We start from the raw sequence: 22,354 nt of genomic DNA on the forward strand, positions 1-22,354 counted from the left end.
TATTTAAAATACCGATGGCATAGCTTTCAGAACCACAGCAAATCACAAGCCACCACAGTATGACAAACTGACAAAGAAGTGGTGGCCATTTGGTTTTAAGTGGATATTGCTGTACAACACACCAAAAAGAAAAGAAAAGAAAAGAAATCCTAAGGTGAGAGGGAATTAGAGAATGGTGAAAAAGATCTTTATACCTCTACCAGGTCCTTAGTAGTAATGAACATTCCAAACCATTCCACCATGTGACCATGGGAGGTCAGCACTCTCTAGGAGTAGCTCAACTGCCTTCTGGATTGTGAGTGTTCAGTGACAGCACTTTGTGGAATGTGTAACTACAGCTTTTCTTGATTTCAGTGGGGAAGGAGTTAGCCCTTGGAGCCCTTTAAGTTGTAGTCTTATCATTTTGCATGGATGGCCTTCTTGGCCAACAGTGCTGTGCTGACATGGCCGTGGCCGTGGCCGTGGGGAAGTCTGATGGGTCATGACCATGAGCCCATTCCTATATTCAGGCACTCTGGAGAAAGACGAATGACAACTTGGTGCTATTGCTGATGTTTTCATCCTCAGCTGTGTCCAGTCCCCTGGCCTGTCCGGAGTCCACTGCAACTAGGAGGCATATGCCAACCTCACTGATGTCTGACATTCCATTTTCTGTAGATAACTTGGTTCCAGTTTCCTTCAGCTCTCTGAAGTTGCAAACTCTGATTTTCCACAAAGAAAATAAATGCAAATAAGTTCCAATTTCTCATTTGCAAAAAAAGAAAGAATAGATTTTTACTGTGAAGAAAAACCTATTCTATAGGATCTAGGGAGTCCTGGTGTGATGCTGTGGATGAATGAACTAGACTGCAAAGTTGCTTTAAACCTCAAGCCCAGAGGTTCAAGCTCACCAGCTGCTCCTCAGAAACCCTATACAGGGTCCCTATGCGTTGGAACCCACTCCAAGGCAGAACAACAACAACAACACAATAAGGCCACCTTGAGATGAGGCAGGAGTGAATGCATCTGGGTTTCTTTGAGAGTCCATATGCAGATGGACAGGACAGAGTGACCACCTGGGGAGAAAGATCAAGAAGTGCACCATGGAGTTTTTAAGATAGAAACTTTCTGGCTTGGCGAACTTAATCAACATTTAAGATTTTCAAAGGTTTTTTTTTTTCCTTTTATTTTAGGAGACATTCTTCATGAGGTATTTGAAATTCAGGAACACTTTGATTCTTGTTGAAGTGCAGGAAATAGATCAACTCCCTTAAAAAAGAAAGAAGAGCCTCACCCTTAGGAACTCTTAGAAAACAGATTCTGGAATACACTTCCCAGGGATCAGGAGAAGAACCACATGGCAAAGGTGGTACATGAATAATGCACCAATTAACAAAAAAAACAAAAAACAAAAAACACCCAAGAAGACCATCAGTGTCCTACCCCCACCCCACCTTGGATAACACACAACTAAAAGGAAGTTACAACTCCAGTGTAGTAAAGAATGCTCAGGTTTAAGATCTGAGGACTCTGTACATTAATTAAGAGCAAACCTGGCCTCAGAACCAAGGTTGTGCAGTTCATTCAATGGGCTACTCAGTTTTAATGAGAGGATGCTGCCCTTAGGCAGGCAGGGATGCAGGTGGTGGCAGGGAGGGATTCTGGCACACTTATGGAGAGAATGCAAATCTTTCTGATTGCTTGATACCTTGTTTGTGGCCTTTCCACCCAGACTAGCTCCCCTCTGGGGCCCAACCATGGGCATGTTCTGGGAATATCCCCCTTTGTTTACTGAGTCAAAATCACTAAGCAGAAGCAAGCTCTGTACATAGGGGGGAAGGCCAGCTGAGGGGGAGAAAGAGGGCAATGGGGTGCTTTGGGTTTGAAACCCTAGCAACATCCTATAAGAAAGCTCAGAACCAGCTACTTCTGCCCTCTGCCCCCAGCTACGGTCACTGCAAGGAGATGTTCTTGCAGCCATTCAGCTCAGGGAAGCCATCTCATTTTTGGAGGTCTGGGAGGAAGAGGTGTTGATGGGGGTTGGAGTGCAAGTGCAGAAAAATCTAGGAGCTCCACGTGTCAATCTGGCAGCAGAGGGGCCTGGCAACTCCAGCCTCTGGCACCCAGAGCAAGTAAGAGCATCAGGTGTACTCAGCCTGCACTGCTGCGGGGCCAGCCTTTGGAGAGTGCTCCTCCATGACACCTGTGTTTTAATCTAGGGCCTTGGAGACTGGGACTGGCTGCACCTGAACAGGAGCAGGCTGGGACTTCCTGCTCCTCACCAGCCTCCCAGCTTCCTCCTGGTCTGCTCTGCTCAGTTCTAAATCCTGGGTCAGGGAGAGGAGGGATGTGAGGAGAGGGGTGGTTGTGGCTGCTGCTTCTGCTGCTACCTCTGCCACTGCCATCACAGCATGAAAACCAAGAGGGCCCATTGCAGGGGAGCTTGCAAAACAACCAGGAGTAGGGGCCAGAGGTCACCTCAAGGACACAAGGCACACACACACAAAAAGAAAGCAGACAGAACTGGCTGGAGAATGAAAAAGCCCGACAGGAAATGGATTCCTGATGGTACAACGGCCCTAGCTTATTTCCTTAAATTGAGAAGTGGAGTTGGAGACATAGCAACAAAAGAAATGGAATCTTGGCTTTGGAAACGTTCTGCAGACAGACAGACAGATAGACAGACTGAAGGACTCTCCTGAGCCATTGTCCCCTCCCCTCTTCTCCAGGACAGCAATGTAGAAGTTCGTACCTTTTCCTTCACAGGAGAGATCTGCTCAGTGTCTGAGAAATGATGCCATTTTAGATATTCTGAGATTTGCACTTGGTAAACTTGAAGTTTTAGTAGTCCTGTTCACACCCAAGAGGAACCCCTGGGGAAAGGTGTTCTAGAGTTAAGGCTGCTGATGGAGCTCCGGTGAGTGCGGGTCAGAGCGTTTCTTCAAGGGTCTGCATTGCCTCGGAATTTTGTTGCGAAATCTGTTTCATCTTTTTGAAGGTTGTTGTTGTTGTGTGCCATGGAGTCGGTTCCGACTCATAGCGACCCTGTACAGGGTTTCCAAGGCTGTAAATCTTTACAGGAGCAGAAAGCCTCATCTTTCTCCCACGGAACAGCTGGTAGTTTCGAACTGCAGAACTTGAGGTTCGCAGCCGGGTTCGTAACCACTATGCTACCAGAGCTCCTTAAAATCCCGAGAGATTGCTGACGCGTCTGTGGCGAGACCCGCGTCTCCAAATGGCTGCCTTTGTACTTTATCTGAATTGTTCGTCAAGTTTTCCATTAAAGACTGCAAGTTATGTTCATCAGAGGCGTCTTCGGCTTCGGGGTGCGCCTTTCCGAGTCCACCTGGGTCTCATCCACCTTGATTTTTGCACCTTCACTGGGCACGGTGGAGGTGGGCTCTGGAGCAGGGCTGGAGTTGCTGCTGTTCTCCTTTTGCTATGGAGTTCTGGTTGCAGTTGTCATGGTGCATGCCCATCATCTCTGGGGAAGAGCTGCTCCCTGGAGTGGTCACCTCTGAGCCACACTTCGCATCTGTCCTTGCCCTTCTTCTTCTTGTTTTTCTCATCAACGTTGGGCTCCATCACAGGGACCCACATTCATAGGGATGTATCACCCAGTCATCCAGTTCTCCCACTTTCTGATAGCCGCCATAACCCTCTTAATATCATCTTTGCCTTGGCTCCTGGTTTCTGCTCAAACCTGCCTGCCCAACGTGCTGCTGGCAGGGACAGAGACTGGGGCGGTGCTGCCTGGCCCTGCTTGCCGTCTCCACAGAGGCCACATTCATGTGCTTGCTGCTCAACTCACACAGACACTCACACACACACAAAGCCTGTGCTGCAGTGCTGGGCCAGTGCCTGTTTATTTACTTTTGTGGATCCTTATATTGTTCATTATTGTATTTTCTCTAGAAAATTTAATTTCAATCAGTGGGGGAGAAAGGTTCTAATGGATTTTTGTTGTATGATGACTTTGTTGTTGTTAGATGCCATTGAATTGGTTCTGATTCATAGCGACTTTATGCACAACAGAATGAACACTGCCCAGTCCTGCACCATCCTCACAACTGTTGTTATGTTTGAGCCCATTGCTGCAGCCACTGTGTCAATCCATCTCACTGGGGGTCTTCCTCTTTTTGCTGACCCTCCATTTTACCAAGCATGATGTCCTTTTCCAAGGACATGTCCAAAGTATAAGAGATGAAGTCTTACCTTTCTGGCTTCTACAGATAATTCTAGCTGTACTTCTTCCAACACAGATTTGGTAGTTCTTTTGGTAGTACACTGTTCTTTTAATATTCTTCTCTAATACCAAAATTCAAATACATCAATTCTTCCCTCATCTTCTTTATCCATTGTCCAACAATCACATGCATATTAGGTGACTGAAAATACCATGACTTAGGTCAGGCACACCTTAATATGAGAGGCAGAGCTAGGCATCTTACTTCTAAGGAGCATTGTGGATGTATTTCTTCTAAGACTGTTTTGTTTGTTTATCTGGCAGTACATAGTACTCTTTTCCAACACTTTCACTCAAATGCATCAATCCTTCTATGGTCTTCCTTATTCATTGTCCAACTTTTACATGCATGTAATATTGTTTTTAAGTGCCAATGAATCAGGTCTAAGGAGTGACTGGTGGGTTTGAACTGTCAGCCTTACTGTTTAAACTGACCTTGTGATGTGTTGCTTATCCTACAGCTTCTTGACTGCTGCTTTGGTGGTTTTGATAGTGGATCCAAGCAAAATGAAGTCTTTAATAATTTAAGCCTTTTCTCCATTTATCATGATATTACTTACTGGTCTAATTGTGAGGATTTTTTCCCCTTTATATCGAGGTACAACATACACTGAAGACTGTAGTCTTTGATCTTCATCAGTAAGAATTTTAAATCCTCTTTGCTGTCAGCTAGCATCATACAGGTTGTTAATGAGTCTTTCTCCATTTCTGATGCCATGTTCTTCAAATAATCTAGCTTCTTGGATTTTTTGCTCAGTATATAATATTGAATAAGTATGGTGAAATGAACAAATTTAGCTTAAATGACTTTTGTTGTTGTTAATGCAAATTAAAGTAGAAAAGCACAATGATACATATATTTTTAAGCATATATTTTTCATATCATGATTTTTATTCCTTTGCATATATGCTAATTTCAATCTCCTTTTATTTGTTTTAACCATGAAGAATATTCTTAAGGATTTCTAATGGTATAGATCTTTGGATAATGAATTCTTTTAGATCTCACGTATCTGAAAATTATTATTATCCTACCCTCCCCTTGTTTTCTAAGGACATCATCTCTAATTATAGAATTTAGACTTACAGGTTTTTTTGTTTTTGTTTTTTGTTTTGGTCCCTTCTATGGCTTTTTGAAGATATTTTTCTCTTATGTTTTGATCTCCATTGTTTTTGAGAAAAACCAGTCTTCATTTGCATCATAATTTCCCTCTATATAATTTGTCATTGTTCTCTGACTCATTGTAAGAATTTGTATTTATCTTTTATTTTAAGCAATATGTCTGTGACATTCCTAGTTGTTAAGTGCTGTTGAGTCAGTTCCGACTCATAGTGATCTTGTATAGTGTTTCTGAGGAGCAACTGATGGATTTGAACTGCTGACCTTTCAATTAGCAGTCCAATGCTTATCCTACAGGGCCATTCCAGGACTCTGTGATATGCCTAGATTTCAATTTTTGCTTTGCTTTTTTTATTTTCATCATGCTTGAGGTTCACTAATTTTGTTGCATTTCTAAGTTGATTTATTTTTACTAAATTTAATAATATTTTATCCATAAAATCTTTGTATGTTTTTCATGCTTGGTTGTCTATTCCTCTTTAGAGATTCCAAGTACATTCAGTTGTATGGCCTGATAATCTAATCACCTACCTGTTACTGTAGCCATGTTGTCTTATTTTTTCTGTCCCTTTTTCTGTTATTCATAGAGATAATTTTTATTAATCTGTATTCCAGATGACTGACTCTTTATTTTATTTATTTATTTAAAATTTTTATTGTAGACTGACTGAAGGTGTACAGGGCAGATAATCAGTCTTACATTCAACAAATCACACTTGGTTTCATTGCATTGATTACAATCCCTTTCATGTCCCATCAGTTAACTGTATTTACCTCTCTTCCCTGTTTGTTTGTTTGATGTACACATACAAAACAAAAATATGTATGCACTGATATGTCCAAAGGACACATTTTACAAGCCCGCCTCCTGCTCACAGTCCCACAGCCTTTCTCAGTCTATGGACCTAGAGTCCTCATTGCTCTGTTTCTGTATGCCATTTCCTCTGCCACCGTCACTGCTGTCACTACTTTTCTGGTTAGGATCTCACGCTCCAATCATGCTCTTACCTCTTTCTGGTCTTAGGGTCCTCTGTTCCTGAAATTAAAGATTAACTAAGCTACACATCTTCTACAATTGCTGTTGTGGGAATTGTGATTAATCTTGATTACAATTACAATTGAATCATAAAACCCTGTCACCATCATCCCCCAAACCTTTTCACTGATCCATCTGGAAAAAAGGAAAGCTATTCAATGGGAATTCTACCTTACCCAACTCTTTCTGAAACTAAGCTCACTCATAAAAACTTGTAAACCAGTTACTTCATACCTTTATAGCCCCACATTTTTTGATAGCCAAAATTTAAGTTGCCCGTCTCTATCAAGCCAGTGAACTGAGGAAGCAAGCTTGATCCTTGATATGAAATATCCTTCCACTTATGTTGGAATTTTGAGCAACTGCATCCATAAGCAAGGCCCAGTTCATCAAATTGTGGCAATTTACACTTGCTTCTGTATCAACTTGTTTATCTTCATGTGATTGAGTTTTGGTGAGTTAGTCATCCAAGCTAGGTCAAATAGGTACTATCTGCAAGTTTGGGAGTTCTTACACATATCTGCCTACATCAGACCTGCTGGCTGCTTTTCTCTCAACTCTGGTCCCAATGGTTAGTCAGTATCTATGGGCTCAGGAGTTCACATGTCTTTGTAGACTTCAGACCAGTCAGCCTTTCCTCTTCTCTCTGTCATAACAAGTTAAAACAGGTGTCAGTGGAACATGGCCAGACTCAGCCCATGTCTTGATTGCTGCATTTCCCCCAGCTTCCACTCACAAATAGACCAGGGCAGTCTCAAGCAAGCAAGATAGACTGCTCATGGGTTCTCTTTGAGTTTCAGTCTTAGAAGGGGTTTTATCCTGATGAGCCAACTACTCTTGCCTTGATTGTCCAAGGCAAACCACTTGCTTGATGTCCTAACAGCCAAACAATCTGCTTTTCCTCTGCTTATCTTTCAAAAAGTATGTTCTGTTTTTGTAGTCATTCCAGGTTGGTATGATTGTCTTTTCAAGTGGAAATATCCCACCTCAGAAGGTTCTGGGTGGGGCTTAGGATTCTACCTAACACCCCCAACTCCACAGAGGCTTAAAAAACCGGGGCAAATTCAAATTCCCATTTTAGCTAATCCAATCAGGTATAGGCTGAAGATGGGCTTACAAGCTTTCTGTAATTGTAATTCCTAATATTCATTTCTATCAGACTTAAATGTCTATTTTATATTAGTAGGCAGGGGAAAACAATATCCACAAGACAGTTAAGTCCCTAAACATTATTTCCCCTCCTTTACCCTTTCAGACTATGTTGCAATTCCTGTGTCACAGAGCAATGTTGTTCCAAGGTTGTGTATATATCTCTATTTACCGCTATCTCATTTTTCCCATGCATACATCCCTAAGTCTTTCCCTATCTTCATTGTTCATCTAGCACCCTTCTCCTTCTTGCCTATTGCCTTCCCTTCCTTATATATTGCCTTCCTGTCACACAAGCTATCATGTGTCTGTCTATCCCCTAACTTGTTAGTTATTGTCTTTCCACCCCTTCCCTGGTAAACATCAAATAATTTTTATTTTAGTATGGAAATATTTTCTTAAGCATTTACAACCATGATCTTATGGAAAATGTGTCCTTTTGCGACTGGCTAATTTCACTCAGCATAATGTCTTCAAGGTTCATCCATATTATGAGTTGTTTCACAGATTCACCATTATTCTTCAAGGTGGTATAGTATTCCATTGTGTGTGTGTACCAATGTATGTTTTTCATTCTTTCATTGATGGGCACTTAGACTGTCTCCATCTTTTTGCTATTGTAAATAGTGCTGTGATGAACATTGATGTCCATATATCTATCTACTGGTGATCTGAGTCATATTTCTTGTGAATATATGTCCATAGGAAGAATTACTGGATCATAAGGTATTTCTATTGCTAACTTTCTGAGGAAGTGCCATAGCATTTTCCAGATTAATGTAACCATTTTACAGCCCCACCAGCAATGTAGGAGGGTCCCAGTCTCCCTACACCCTCTCCAGCATTTGTCGTTTCCTTTTTTTGGACTTTGCTGTTAATACTGGTGTGCAATGGTATCTCATTGTTGTTTTGACTTACATCTCTCAAATGGCTAATGTTGTTGTTGTTGTTAAGAGTCATTGAGTCGGTACCGACTCATAGTGACCTTATGCACAGCAGAATGAAACACTGCCTGATCCTGGGCCAGCTTCACTATCATTGCCACACTTGAGCTCATTGATGCTGCCACTTTGCCAATCCATCTTGCTGGCGATCTTCCTCTTTTTCTTTGACCCTCTTCCCTACCAAACATGAAATCCTTCTCCAGCAACTGGTCTGATAGTGAACATTTTAAGTTTGTTATTATATAATATGTTTGTTAGCTGCCAGAATGCTTCCTTGGTGAAGTGTCTGTTCATGTCCTATGCCCATTTTTAAATTGGGTTATTTGTGTTTTCCTTATTGAGGTGCTGTAGTTTTCCTATAAATTTTAGAGATTAGTCCCTTGTTTGATAATGTCAGTCATTGCAAAAATTATTTTCCCAGTCTGTGTGTTCCCCTTTTACTCTTTCAATGAAATCTTTTGATGCACATAGGTTTCTAATTTTTAGTATGTCCCAGTCATCTAATTGGTCTTTTATTGTTTGTATGTTATTTTCATTGTTTGATAGTCTTTGTATACCATGTATTAAAGCCCTCAAGTTTATCCCTATTTTCCCATTGATGATCATTATAGTTCTGAGATTAACATTTAGGTCTTTAATCCATAGTGAGTTAATTTTTGTATGATTTGAGATATGGATCTTGTTTCATTCTTTTGCAAATCATTTCCAGTTTTTCCAGCATCATTTTTAAAAAAGGTTTTTATAGTGAATTGAGTGATAGTTTACATAGAAGTACATCAGTTTTACAGTCATCATTTCATTGCAATGATTACAATCTCCTCTGTGCATCATCATTCAATAATATTAGTTTCTAGTCCCTCTGTTTTTTTTTTTTTTTTTGATGTATACAAAACCACTCAAGAATATATAATCATTTAAACAATTAAAGGGCACATTCTGCAAGCCTGCCTCCTGGCTGCAAGCACACAGCCTTTCTCTTCCCATGAGTATAGAGTCCTCGGCTGCTCTCTGTCTCCATGCTCTCATCTCTGCCTCCATATCTGGCTCGGCTGCTTCTCTAAATAGGGTCCCACATTCTGCTAGTGCTCTTCTCCCTTGATGGTCCTAGGGCCCTCTGTCCTGGACTGTAAGATTAACTACTCCCCCCTTTTTGTTACAGAACTTCTACCTTTACAGTTGTGACAGTCACAATTAGTCATGATAACAGTTACTCACTATTGAATTGTTGTTGTGTGTGCCGTGGAGTCGGGTCTTATCCCCATCTCTATTCACCAGAACTGTCTAGACAAGATGAGAATTATTTAGTGGGGATTCTACCTTCCTCCACACACTCTAAAACTAAATTCCCTCTTGAAAACTTGTAATCCCGTGACTTCGACTAGCACCATTTTTTGGAGAGACTGCTTCCCCATTTAATATATTTTGGCCCTTTGTCAAAGATCAGTGGATGGATTTACTTCTGAGTTCTCAATTTTGTTTCACTGATGTATGTATCTTTCTTTGTACAAATACCAGGGTGTTTTGACCACTGTGGCTGTATAATAAAATTTGAAATCCAGGAGTGAGTGGCCTCCAACTTTGTCCTTCTTCTTAAGCAGTGCTTTATTTATCTGAGGCCTCTTTCCCTTCCATATAAAGCTCATGACCATTTTCTCCACCTCTTTTAAGAATGTTGTTGGAATCGGATTAGGATGTTATTATATCTGTAGATTACTTTGTGTAGTATTGACATGTTCACAATGTTAAGTCTTCCTATCCAGGAACATTATATATTCTTCCATTTTTGTTAATCTCTTTTGGTTTCTTGTAGTAGCATTTTGTAGTTTTCTTTGTATAGGTCTTTTTTCACTCTGGTTAGATTTATTCCAAAATATTTCATCCTTTGTGTGGTTATTGTAAATATTTTTTTTTCCTAATTTCCTTTTCAGAGCTGTTTTTATTATTATAGAGGAATCCAACTGACTTTTGCATATTTTTTATGTCCAGTTGATAAGGTACCCTGACACTCTGAGGAATCTTCCAATGAGTTCCAATATTTTTTTGCTGAGTCTTTGGGATTTTCTATGTATAAAATCATATCATCTGCAAAAATAGAGAGTCTTACTTCTTTTTTTGCCAACTTGGATGCCTTTGATTTCTCTTACTTGCTTTATACATCTAGCTAAGACTTCCAGCATAATATTGAATGGGAATGATAATAAAGAGCATCCTTGTCTGTTTCCTGTCACAAAGGGAATGCTTTCAGTTTCTTTCCATTGAGAGTGATATTGGTTGTTGGTTTTGTATATATATTCTTAATATGTTGAGGAATTTCCTTTCAATTCCTATTTTGTTGAATGTTTGTTTTATCAGGAATGTGTGTTGGATTTTGCCAAATACCTTTTCTGAATCAATTGATATGATCAAGTGGTTCTTTTAAAAATTTATATGGTGGATTATGTTGTTTGTTTTTCTAATACTGAACCATCCTTGCATCCCTGCTATGAATCTGTCTTGGTCATAATGTTTTTTTTTTTTCATTTGTTGATGGATTCTATTGGCTAGAATTTTGTTGAGAATTTTTGCATTTATGTTCATAAGGGACATATTATCTACAATATTCTTTTTTCGTGATGTCCTTCTCATATTTTGGTATGAGGTTTATGCTTGCTTCATAATATGTTTTAGGAAGTTTTTCATTCTTTTCTAAATTCTGGAATTGTTCGAGTAAAGTTGGTGTCAGCTCCTCTCTGAATTTTTAGTAAAATTCATCAATTAAGCCATCTGAACCTCCACATATTTGGTTGAGAGTTTATTAATGACCTAATAAAGTTCTTGTTTTGTTTTAGGTCTGTTCAAGCTCTCTTCTGGTGTGGTGCTCTGGGTTAATGAGCTGGAAGGCAAATTCAGTTTGAACTGCAAGACTGGTGATTCACACTCACCAGCCACTCCTTGGAAACTGTTTTTATGACTCGCCGGCACTTAACAGCAACAATAACAACAACAAGGTGTAAGTTTAAGTAGATTGCATTTTTCTAAAAATGTATTGATTTTCTGTAGATTTTCCAATTTGTTGGAATGCAACTCTTCATAGTATTCTGTTATTATCCTTTTTATTTCACTGTTTCTTTACCCAGGTGGTTTCTTATGCAAGTGTCTTCTCCCTCTTTTCTTTTGTTAGATTGTTGTTGTTGTTAAGTGCTGTTGAGTTGGTTCCGACCCATAGTGACCCTGAATAGGGTTTCCGAGGCTGTAAATCTTTACGGGAGCAGAAAGCCTCATCTTTCTCCTGAAGAGAAGCTGGTAATTTCTAACTGCTGACCTTGTGGTTCGCAGCCCGATTCGTAACCACTATGCTACCAGAAATGATTATTCAATTTTATTAACCCTTTAGAAGAATCAGCTTCTTGTCTTGTTGATTTTTTTCTACTATTTTTTCTGTTTTCTATTTATTTTACTTCTTCCCTAATATTTAGTATTTCTTTTTTTTCTGGTGACTGTAGGTTTACTTGCTGGTCTTCTCTAATTGTTGGAGCTCTTGTGGTAATGTATTGGTTTTGGTTCTTTCTTCTTTTTGGATGTGTGTGTGTTTATTATAAATTACCCTCACAGCACTGCTTTTGTTATGTCCCAAAAGTTTTGGTATGCTGTGTTTTTGTTCTCATTTGTTTCTAGGAATTTTTTCATCTCATTTTTTATTTGTTCTACTTCCCAGTAGCTTTTAAGCAGGGTGCTATTCACTTTCTATGTACTTGATTTTATTTCCTTGATCTTCCTATTGTTGATTTCTAACTTTATAGCATTATGATCTAAGAATATGCTTTGTAGTATTTAAAATCATTAAGACTTGCTTTATGATCTATTCTGGAGAAGTTTCATGTGCAGTGGAAAAGAATGTGCATTGTGCTGTTGTTGAGTTGAATGCGCTCTAAAAATTTATGAGATTAAGTTGATGGATTGCATTGTTTATTTCCTCTGTGTCTTTGTTGAGTTTTTTTCTGGTTGTTCTGTCCTTTTCCAAAGAGGTTTATTAAAATCTCTCACTATTATTATAAAGTTATCTATTTCTTTTTTCAGCTCTATTAAGGTTTGATTTATGCGTTTTGTAGGTCTTCATTGGGATCATAGTATTTACTATGGTTATGTACTCTTCTTGAATTGTCACTTTAATCATGAGATAATGTCATCTTTGTCTTTTATGCTGGTTTTTGCCTTAAAATTTATTTTATCAGAAATTAGTATTGCTATTCCTGCTCAATTTTTATTGCAATTAACTTGGTATATATAGTTTCCATCCTTTAATTTTTAGTCTATTTTTGTCTTTGTATGTAAAGTGTGTTTCTTTTAGACAGCATTTTGAAAGATCTCACTTTCTTATCCATTCTGCTACTCTTCATCTCTTGACTGGTATACTTAATCCTTTGACATTCAGTGTAATTATTGATATTGTTGTAGTTAAGTGCCATCAAGTCGATTCCGAACCATAGCAACCCTGTATAGGGTTTCCATGGAGCAGCTAGTGAGCTTGAACCACCGACCTTGCCATTCAAATTTTTTTTCCTTTAATTTTAAAAGGTTTGCTTTAAAAAATGAATAAATATATGACAGAGGCTGCCAAAAATATTTACCATCTGGGCATTAAGAAAAAAGCAAAAACGTTTGCTAGCCTTTATCTAGATCATGATCCTTTCTACAAAGTCCTTTCATTTTGTTATCTTTTCAGAATACCTAAGAGGATCAGTAAGTTCCCTTTACCTTCTAAACTGCAGTTCCAAAGTTTCACAAAAATTCATGGCCTCTAACAACTTTGTCATACACTAAGTCTCAGTACAGATACTCAACTTTCTTCTAGGAGTCTATGGTTCAAGTCCACATACAGATCTGTTTGGAAATGTGTATTTTTGGTTCCTAGGGCTTCTGTCACAAAGTACCACCAACTAGGTGGCTTTAAAGAACAGAAATGTATTTTTTCAGAGCTCTGGAGGCTAGAAGTTGGAAATCAAGGCCAAATTCTCTGAAGTTTGGGAAAAAAAATTCCCTTGCCTCTTCCAACTCCTGGGAGTTTATGGAAATGTTAGGTATTCCTTAGTTTGTAGACGTATAATGAGAGTTTCTGCCCATCTTTACATGGCATCTTCCTCCTGTATTTCACTATCTGTTTCTCTTTATTTTTCATAAGGGCACACTCATATTGGATTAGGATCCACCATAATTTAGTATAACTTTTGAGTTAACTGAAAAATCTCCTGACACCCTAAATCAAAACTATGTTAATAACAACCTCATGAACTATTTTTGTGTAATTTCTATTTCTTCCAACCAAAATATATGCTAATTTTCCTTCTGACAAGAAGAGAATCTAACTTATAGTTAAGAGAGTCAAAGAAAAGGATGAGCAGAGCCAAGAAAGCAAGATTAAGAAATAATCTTGAAACAAATTAGTGGGCTGTTTGAAAAGCAAACCTTTACATCTTCTTCTAGTTATTCTATAATACTTTGAAAATGGCACGTGGAGTATAATTGATGCTGGTTTCTAAGTATACATAATCTTTCCAGTATCAAGTGTAGAAATATCTACCGGAGAGTGATACAGGAAAAGTTTAATCAGATGTTAGTTTTTTAATGTTCTGGGTATTAACAAGATTTTGGTGGGAATGGAATACTTCATGGGTAATGTACCCATTAGATTAACAAGAAACCTGAAAAACTACAAAAGTAATTATTTTAAACTTTAAAAACTTTAAAAAATACAGTGACAACAACTGTAAGTTTAAGATTTTAGAGAAGTGATCAATTTAAGGTGAGATGACTTGTGTAGCTGTTTTTCATTGAGGTTATTTGAAGGATAAAAACTGCACCTCAGAAGATCTTTGATCAGCACACAGGAGAACCAACAGATATTTTGGCAATAATTTTAGGGTCTCAAATGCTTACTGCTTGTTTTTCCCTTGGGAACTTGCCAAATTGTAAAACAAGATAAAGAGGAAGAAAAAGCAAACAGACAAACAAGCAATAACAACTGCCAAAATAACAAAAAAACTTAGTAGATACTTTTGAAAAATGACCCCAGACTTACCAAGAGAATATTAAATTAGTTCTCTCTTAAGATCGCTATAAGATTTCTGTGGTTGTACTTTAAGAATTACAAACCTCTATAAAATGTTAAGACTTAATTAGTGGGATAGTTAGGAGCCTATCTTACCAGTTGCAATTGAGTTAATTTTAACTCTTGGCAACCTCACTTATGTTAGAGTAGAACTGTGCTCGATAGTGTTTCCAGTGACTGATTTTTCAGAAATGTATTGCTATATTTTTTGTTAAAGCACTTCTGGGTGATGTTGAATTGACAACATTTGGGTTACTAGCCAAGTGCATTAATAGAAGAAAATCATAATATAATTATGCATTTACTAATAAGAACAAGGGAAGAATTTTATTTTGTGTAATTTAAAAGGCACACATTCTATAGTCCTTTAGCAATTATTGAGAGGGTTTTACATCACTGCTTATACATGGGCATTTAGATAATTCTCATAAAATATTTTCTCATAAATTATAATTTTGCTATGTGACCAATTAATCTATTTTATGTAATACATCAATTTTCCAAAGTATGTTCCTCTTAGCTGTGTATAAAATCAGAGTAAATTTTATTTGAAAAAACAGTTTTAATTATTCAAAGATTTCTCTTAAGTTTTCCTCCATTGGTTTTCATTTTATCTTTATCAAAGGATTCTAAAAACTGCTATATTTTACTGAAAGCTAAGTCTCTGGCTGCTTCTGTTTACTTTTGATTTCCATAGTTTTATATTTTTGAGAGAAGAAATTTAAACAGCAGCAATATAGAAAGATTATAGTTCATTGTTGTATTTGTTTGTTACTGCTGCTGTGACAAATTACAACAAATTTAGCAGGTAGAGTCCTAGTATTGCATTGTAGTACAAGCACTGGACTGCAAGTTGGTTTGAATGGCAAAGTCAACGATTCAAATTAATTAGTCATGCCTCAATTACCCTATATGGGGTTGTTATGATAGCATAGTAATTACAAATTGGGCTGCTAATCTCTGGGTCAGTTGTTCGAAACTACCAGCTGTAAATGGGAGAAAGATGAGGCTTTCTGCTCCTGTAAAGATTTATAGCCCCGGAAACCCTGTACAGGGTCGCTATGAGTCGGAACTGACTCCACGGGCACATAACCACCAATCACTAGGGTTTCTGTGAGTCAGAACTGACTTGACAGGACTTAACAACAACAACATACAGTGTGAAGTTATTATCTTATAATTCTATAGGTTATAATTCCAAAATGAATCTTACTGAGCTAAAATCAAGACATGAACAAGACTGTATTTCTTTTTGGAAAGCCTAGCATCTAGAAAATACTCACACTGTTTGTCTCATGGATCCAGCTCCGTTTCAAAACCATTACTAATGTGTCTCTCTGAGATCTTTATTTATCAGCCACATTTCTCTCACTCCTTGACTATGTCTTCCACACATAAGAACTCTTCAAATTTCCTTTGTCTTACCTGATAACCCTAGGTAAGTTCCCTACTTTAAGCAGGCTTAGTAGCAAGCTTAATTTTATCTATTACCTTAAATCCCCTCTGCCAAGTAACATAATCATAGCTTCTTACCATTCATTAGTTGGTTTGTCATACTGTGGTGGCTTGTGCTTTGCTGTGATCCTGGAAACTATGCTGTTGGCATTTTAAATACCAAGCAGGGTCACCCATGGTAGACAGGTTTCATCAGAGCTTTCAGACTAAAACAGATGATTAAAAAGGAGAAACAGACCACTTCTGAAAGACTAGTGACTGCAAATCTTATGAACATTGTCAGATACAGTGCCAGAAGATGAGTTCCTCAGATTAGAAGTCACTCAAACTGCAACTGGGGAAGAGTTGCCTCCTGAACGTAGAGTTCACCTACTTAATGATGTGGATGCAGCCACACTTTCAGGACCTGTATTTACTGATAGCATACAACTCAAAATGAGAGAAAAATAAATTTGAAAGCATAAAGATTTATATCCTAAGCATTAGTGAGCTGAAATGGACTGGTATTTGTTGTTGTGTGCTATTGTGTTAATTCTGACTCATATTAAACCTGTATAGGGTTTCTGAGAACTATTGGTGGGTTTCAAGTGCTGACCTTATGGTTAGCAGTTCAATGCTTATTGTACAGCCCCATACCAGAGCTCAGCCATTTTGAATTCAGTAATCACATGGTTTACTATGCTTGGAATGACAAATTGAAGAGTAATGACATCACATTCATTATAAAAAAGAACATTTTAAGATCTATTTTGAGGTGCTATGGTGTCTGTGATAGGATAATATCCATAGACCTACAAGGAAGACCAGTTAATATGACTATCACTCAAATTTATGCAACAAAGACTAAAGCAGATGATGAAAAAAGTGAATCCTACCAACTTCTTCAGTCTGAAATTAAGGAGACACTAAGTCAAAATGCATTGATAATTACTGGTGAGTGGAATAAAAAAGCTGGGAATAAGTATGAAAGACTCATATTTGAAAAATATGGCATTGGTGATAGAAATAATGCTGGGGAGAGAGAGAATTTTGCAAGATCAATGACTTATTCATTGCAAATACCTTTTCAACAGCATACATGGTGACTCTACAGGTAGACATTACCAATTGGAAAACAAAAGAAACAAATTGAGTATGTCTGTGGAAAAAGATGATGGAAAAACTCATAACATATGTCAAAACAAGGCCAAAAACCAACTGGGGAACAGACCATCAATTACTCATATGCAAGATCAGATTGAAGATGAAGAAAATTGGAAAAAGTCCACAAGAGCCAAAATACAACCTTGAAAATATCCCTCTTAAAGACTACCTCAAGAACAGATTTGATACATTAGACACTAATGACCGAAGACCAAAGGAGTTTTGTGATGACATTAGGAATACAATACATGAAGTAAACAAAAAGGGTTTTAAAAGAAAAGACCAAAGTGGATTTCAGAAGACACTCTGAAACTTGAACATAAAGAAGCTAATGTGATTGAAAGAATTTATGAAGTAAAAGGGCTGAACAGAAAATTTCAAAGGGCAGCTTGAGAAGAAAAAGTAAAGTATTATGAGATGAGCTAAGACCTGGAGTTGAAAATCTGTAAGGAAGAACATGTTCAAGCCTGAACTTGTGATGTTGAAGGATTCTACGGTGTAGTGCTATAGGATAAGCACCTGATCACAAAGTCAGTTTGAACCAAAAGACTGGCAGTTCAAACCCACCAGCTTTACTTTGGAAATGCTGCACTTGGTCACCATGAGTCAGAACTCAACAGGAAAACATTGAACTATTCAGAAAGCATCAAAAGAAGATGGAAGAAATTTGCAGAGTCACCATATCAAAAATAATTGGTACAAAACCATTTAAGACTGGCACTATAGGGTAAGCTCTGGACTGTAAGGTTGGCTTGAACCACAAGGTCGGTGGTTCAAATTCATCAGTCGCTCTATATAGGGTCATTGTGGGTTGGAACCAATTTGACGGCTCTTAACAACAGCAACATATGATCAAGAACTGATGGTACTGAAGGAAGAAATCCAACCTGCATTGAAGACATTGGTGAAAAGCAAGACTCCAGGAATTGATGGAATACAAATTGAAATATGTCAACAAACTGATGCAGTGCTTGAGACAATCTCTCATCTTTACCAAGAAACTTGGAAGATAGATTCCTGGCCAACAGATTGGAAGGTCTTCTATTTGGGTTCATTCCAAAGAAAGGGGACTCAACACAATGCAGAAATCATTGAACCATGTAATTAATATCACATTCAAGAAAATATTGCTGAAACTAATTTAAGAATTGTTGCAGCAGTACATTGACAGGGTGCTTCCAGAAATTCCAGCTGGATTTAGAAGAAGACCTGGAATAAGAGATATCATTGCTGATGTCAGATCGATCTTGGCTGAATGCAGCCAATACCCTAAAGATGTTGATTGTTTTTGCTGTTGCTAAGTGCTGTCAAATTGGTGGCAACTCAGAATGACCCTGTATACTAGTGGTTTATTGACTATGCAATGGCATTCAATTGTGTGGATCATAACACATTATGGCTAACATTGAAAAGAATGAGAATCCCTAAACATTTAATTGTGCTTCTATAGAACCTGCACACAGAAGTGGACACAGTTGTTCAACTAGAACAAGTGGCCACTCTGTTGTTTAAAATCAGCAAAGTTGTGTGCGGGGATTGTATTTTTTTCACCATACTTATTCATTCTGTATACTGAGCAAATAATATAACAAGCTGGACTACAGGAAGAAGACCTTGGTATCAGTATTAGAGGAAGGCTCATTAACAGCCTGAGATATGCAGTTGATACAGCCTTGTTTGCTGGAAACTAAGAGGACTTAAAGTACTTACTGATGAAGATCAGAGACTACAGCTTTTAGCATCTACTTCACCTTAATGTAAAGAATAAAAAATCATCACAACTAGACCAATAATTAACATTACGATTAACTGAGAAAAGATTGAAGTTGTCAAAAGATTTCATTTTGTTTAGATCCATAATCAATGCTCATGGAAATAGCAGTTAAGAAACAGAACATTTCTTTAGGCAAATCTGCTGCAAAAGACCTCTTTAAAGACCTAAAGATGTTACTTTAAAGACTGAGATATAGACCTGACCCAAGCCACGGTACTTTAAATTACCTCATACATATGTGAAGTTTGGACAGTGAATAAGGAGACAGGATAATAATCTATGCATTTGAATTATGGTGTTGGTGAAGAATATTGAATATACCAGGCAGGGACTGCCAGAAGAATATAAACAAACATGTTTTTGGAGAAGTATGACCTGATTTACTCCTTGGAAGTAATGGTGGTGAGACTTCATCTCAAATACTTTGGACATGATATCAGAAGTGACCGATTCCTGGAGAAGGGCAATTTGCTTGATAAATTGGAGCATTAGTGAACAAGAGGAAGACATTCAGTGATAACAAATTGACACATTGGCAGCAACAATTGGCTCAAACATTTGTGAGGATTGCACAGAGCAGAGCAGTGTTTCAGTCTTTTGTACATAGGGTTTCTGTGAATCTGAAGTCGCTCAACAGCACCTAACAACAAGAAAAACAATCACGGGATCCAGGGATTAGGACATGATCATATTTGTTATTAAGTACCTTCTAATGAGCCCTGGTAAGGAGCTCTGGTAGCATAGTGGTTGCGAATCGGGCTGTGAACTGCAAGGTCAGCAGTTCAAAACAACCAGCTGCTCCACGGGAGAAAGATGAGGCTTTCTGCTCCCGTCAAGATTTACAGCCTCAGAAACCCTATTCAGGGTTGCTATAGGTCAGAACCGACTCTACGGCACTTAATAACAACAACAATCAGTTCTGACTAAAAGAGACCCTGTGCAGCATATTTGAGAAGCAGTTGGTGCGTTTGAATTGCCAATCTTATCCTACAGAACTACATTAGGACTTTATGGTCACACTAGGGGGTCATAGCTTTTTCTACCACAATTAATATTTTGTTGTTCTTAAGTGTCGTTGAGTCAGTTCTGACGCCTAGCAACCCTTATTGGGTTTCTGAGGAGTTGCAGATGGGTTTGAACTGCTAACCATGTGGTTAACAGTCCTGTGCTTGTCCAACAGTGCTACACCAGGACTCTATAATATTTAGGTTCATAAACTAGAATCTACATGCTATTTGAAACATAGATGCAAGAATGGTGAAAGAGTTATGGACTAGAAGAATATAAAAATATTGCTTTCAAAATTATGTGAAAAACTAAAATGCAGTGGAAGCAATCTCTTCTCTAGAAAATGTTTAACTCACACATTTTAAAATGCTTTCTTTGACTTGCCCTGCTTCCTCTTGGGAAGTCTTATGGGGATGGACTTATACCTAAGGGAGCAGAGGGTTTTTTGCATGAGGCTACCCTTAGGCTTTGAGTTGATCTTTGAATAATTCACTACTAGTTTTTTCATGATCAAGGGGAAGAAGGAAATTTTGACCAAGTGAAGTAATGAGTGAAATAAATCTGATGGAAAAGCACAGGACTAGTTGGATCTTTGGCATGATTACCACCTTTAATCGATTAAGGTAATCAGGATGACAATAAACTAATGAGGTTGCATCAAGAACCTGGTTTTTCCTAAGGCTCCAATTCAAGGGTGAAGTGTTTTATCACTGCCATGCATCACTTCCTTTATCTCCTTCTCTGTCTGCTGTGAGCAGGAGAACAAAGAACTTGGGCCTGAGGCTTATAGAGATCAGCCAGAGGGGTATGCATATTGGACTGCTTGGAAGCAAAGAGGCAGAGTAGTTAGAGGAGGGTGCTTTGGTTAGATGCAAGTAGCATAATCATCATGTGAAGAGGAAGATAGCTTTATTTGGGAATGAACAGCGTGGCCATCCTATGACTAGTTCCCACTCCCACCCCCCAGCTTCAAAATTAATTTTGTACAATTAAATAGTTATGGGTAATCTTGGAGACAGAGAATGTTACTGTGAGCTCAACACAGGGAGTAAGCTTTCTCAGACAGAGAAAAATTATGCAAAGAGAGACACGTCCAATTCCCAGCCTGCTTATCAGAGAGTACTGTGAACCCAAGGTTACACTTTAGCCTAGGAGGAAATTGTAAAGACAACCCTGTCCCAACACCACGTGAACAGTATACATAAAAGCTATCTGAAATTGTATTTCTGTTTAGGGAATCATATAGAGTTTACTGTGGATAAAAACAGACTATGTATAAAGGCTTACCAAGGCATAGAGAAACAAAATAACTCTGTATGATAAACATTGAACTGCAAACCTTCAGTTGGAGCCCCCCAGCCACTCTGCAGGAGAAAGATGAGGCTTTCTGCCCCTGCAAAGATTCACAACCTCATGAGTCCTTACACACTTAACAACATCAATTTAACACATTAACAGCACTTAACAACATCAACAATGAGGCATGAGGCTGAAAAATAGGCAGCACTCAGATTACCTTTATAGCTAAGCTGTTTGTATTACTTTTGGTTGGTTAGTTATGTGCTATGGAGTCAGTTCTGATTCATAACGACCCTGTATAGAGTATCCGAGACTGTAAATCTTTATGGGAGCAGAAAGCCTCATCTTTCTCCTGCAGAATGGTTGGTAGTTTTGAACTGTGGACCTTCATGTTAACAGCCCAAGGTAAGCACTACGCTACCAGAGTGTGAAATGCTCTTGAAGTATAGAAAGTGACTTTAAGAATTGAGACTGTTGTAGGTAATGCTGATGGTCAGGACTAAAACTGTTGTGGTTGTATAGTTGAAAATGATACTTCCAGAGACTGTAGCAAAGGGTTAAATATATATGCAAATCTGAGATATTTAGTTGTTGTTGTTGTTATTGTGCTTTGGAGTTGATTCTGACTCATAGTGACCCTGTACAGGGTTTCCGAGGCTGCAAATCTTTACGAGAGCAGAAAGCCTCATCTTTCTCTTGTGGAACAGCTGGTAGTTTTGAACTGCTGACCCTGAGGTTAGCAGCCTGATTCATAACCATTACGCTACATATTTAGTAGTATAATCAAAATTATGATTTCATAGATCATATAAGAATATAAAATTAGGAAAGGATACTCCTCAAAGTTTTTGACCATGGTAGTTCATTTCATGAAGATAATAAATAAGGAAGGAAGTAGGTTTTGGAAAGAATTTGAAGGGTTATTTCAACATGTTAAAAATGGAACACGTAAGTGGAAATGTCCAGCAGAAAATACAAAGGTTATGAAGTAGATTGGAAATGAACTCATGCATTAGAGATTCATAATGTCTTAGATGGTTTAGAATTTATGGGAGTTTCTTATAGCAAGGAACTGTTATTGTTGTTGTTAAGTGCCGTTTAGTCAGTTCTGACTCA

At 38.2% G+C, this 22,354-nt stretch overlaps 1 pseudogene; it reads right to left on the reverse strand.

Moving 5' to 3' along the window:
- Positions 1 to 3,149: 3,149 nt before the first annotated feature.
- On the reverse strand, positions 3,150 to 3,766 carry LOC102824428 (annotated as a pseudogene).
- Positions 3,767 to 22,354: the final 18,588 nt, after the last annotated feature.

The sequence above is a fragment of the Chrysochloris asiatica genome, unplaced genomic scaffold, assembly GCF_000296735.1.
Source record: "Chrysochloris asiatica unplaced genomic scaffold, ChrAsi1.0 scaffold00284, whole genome shotgun sequence".
NCBI lineage: Eukaryota > Metazoa > Chordata > Mammalia > Afrosoricida > Chrysochloridae > Chrysochloris > Chrysochloris asiatica.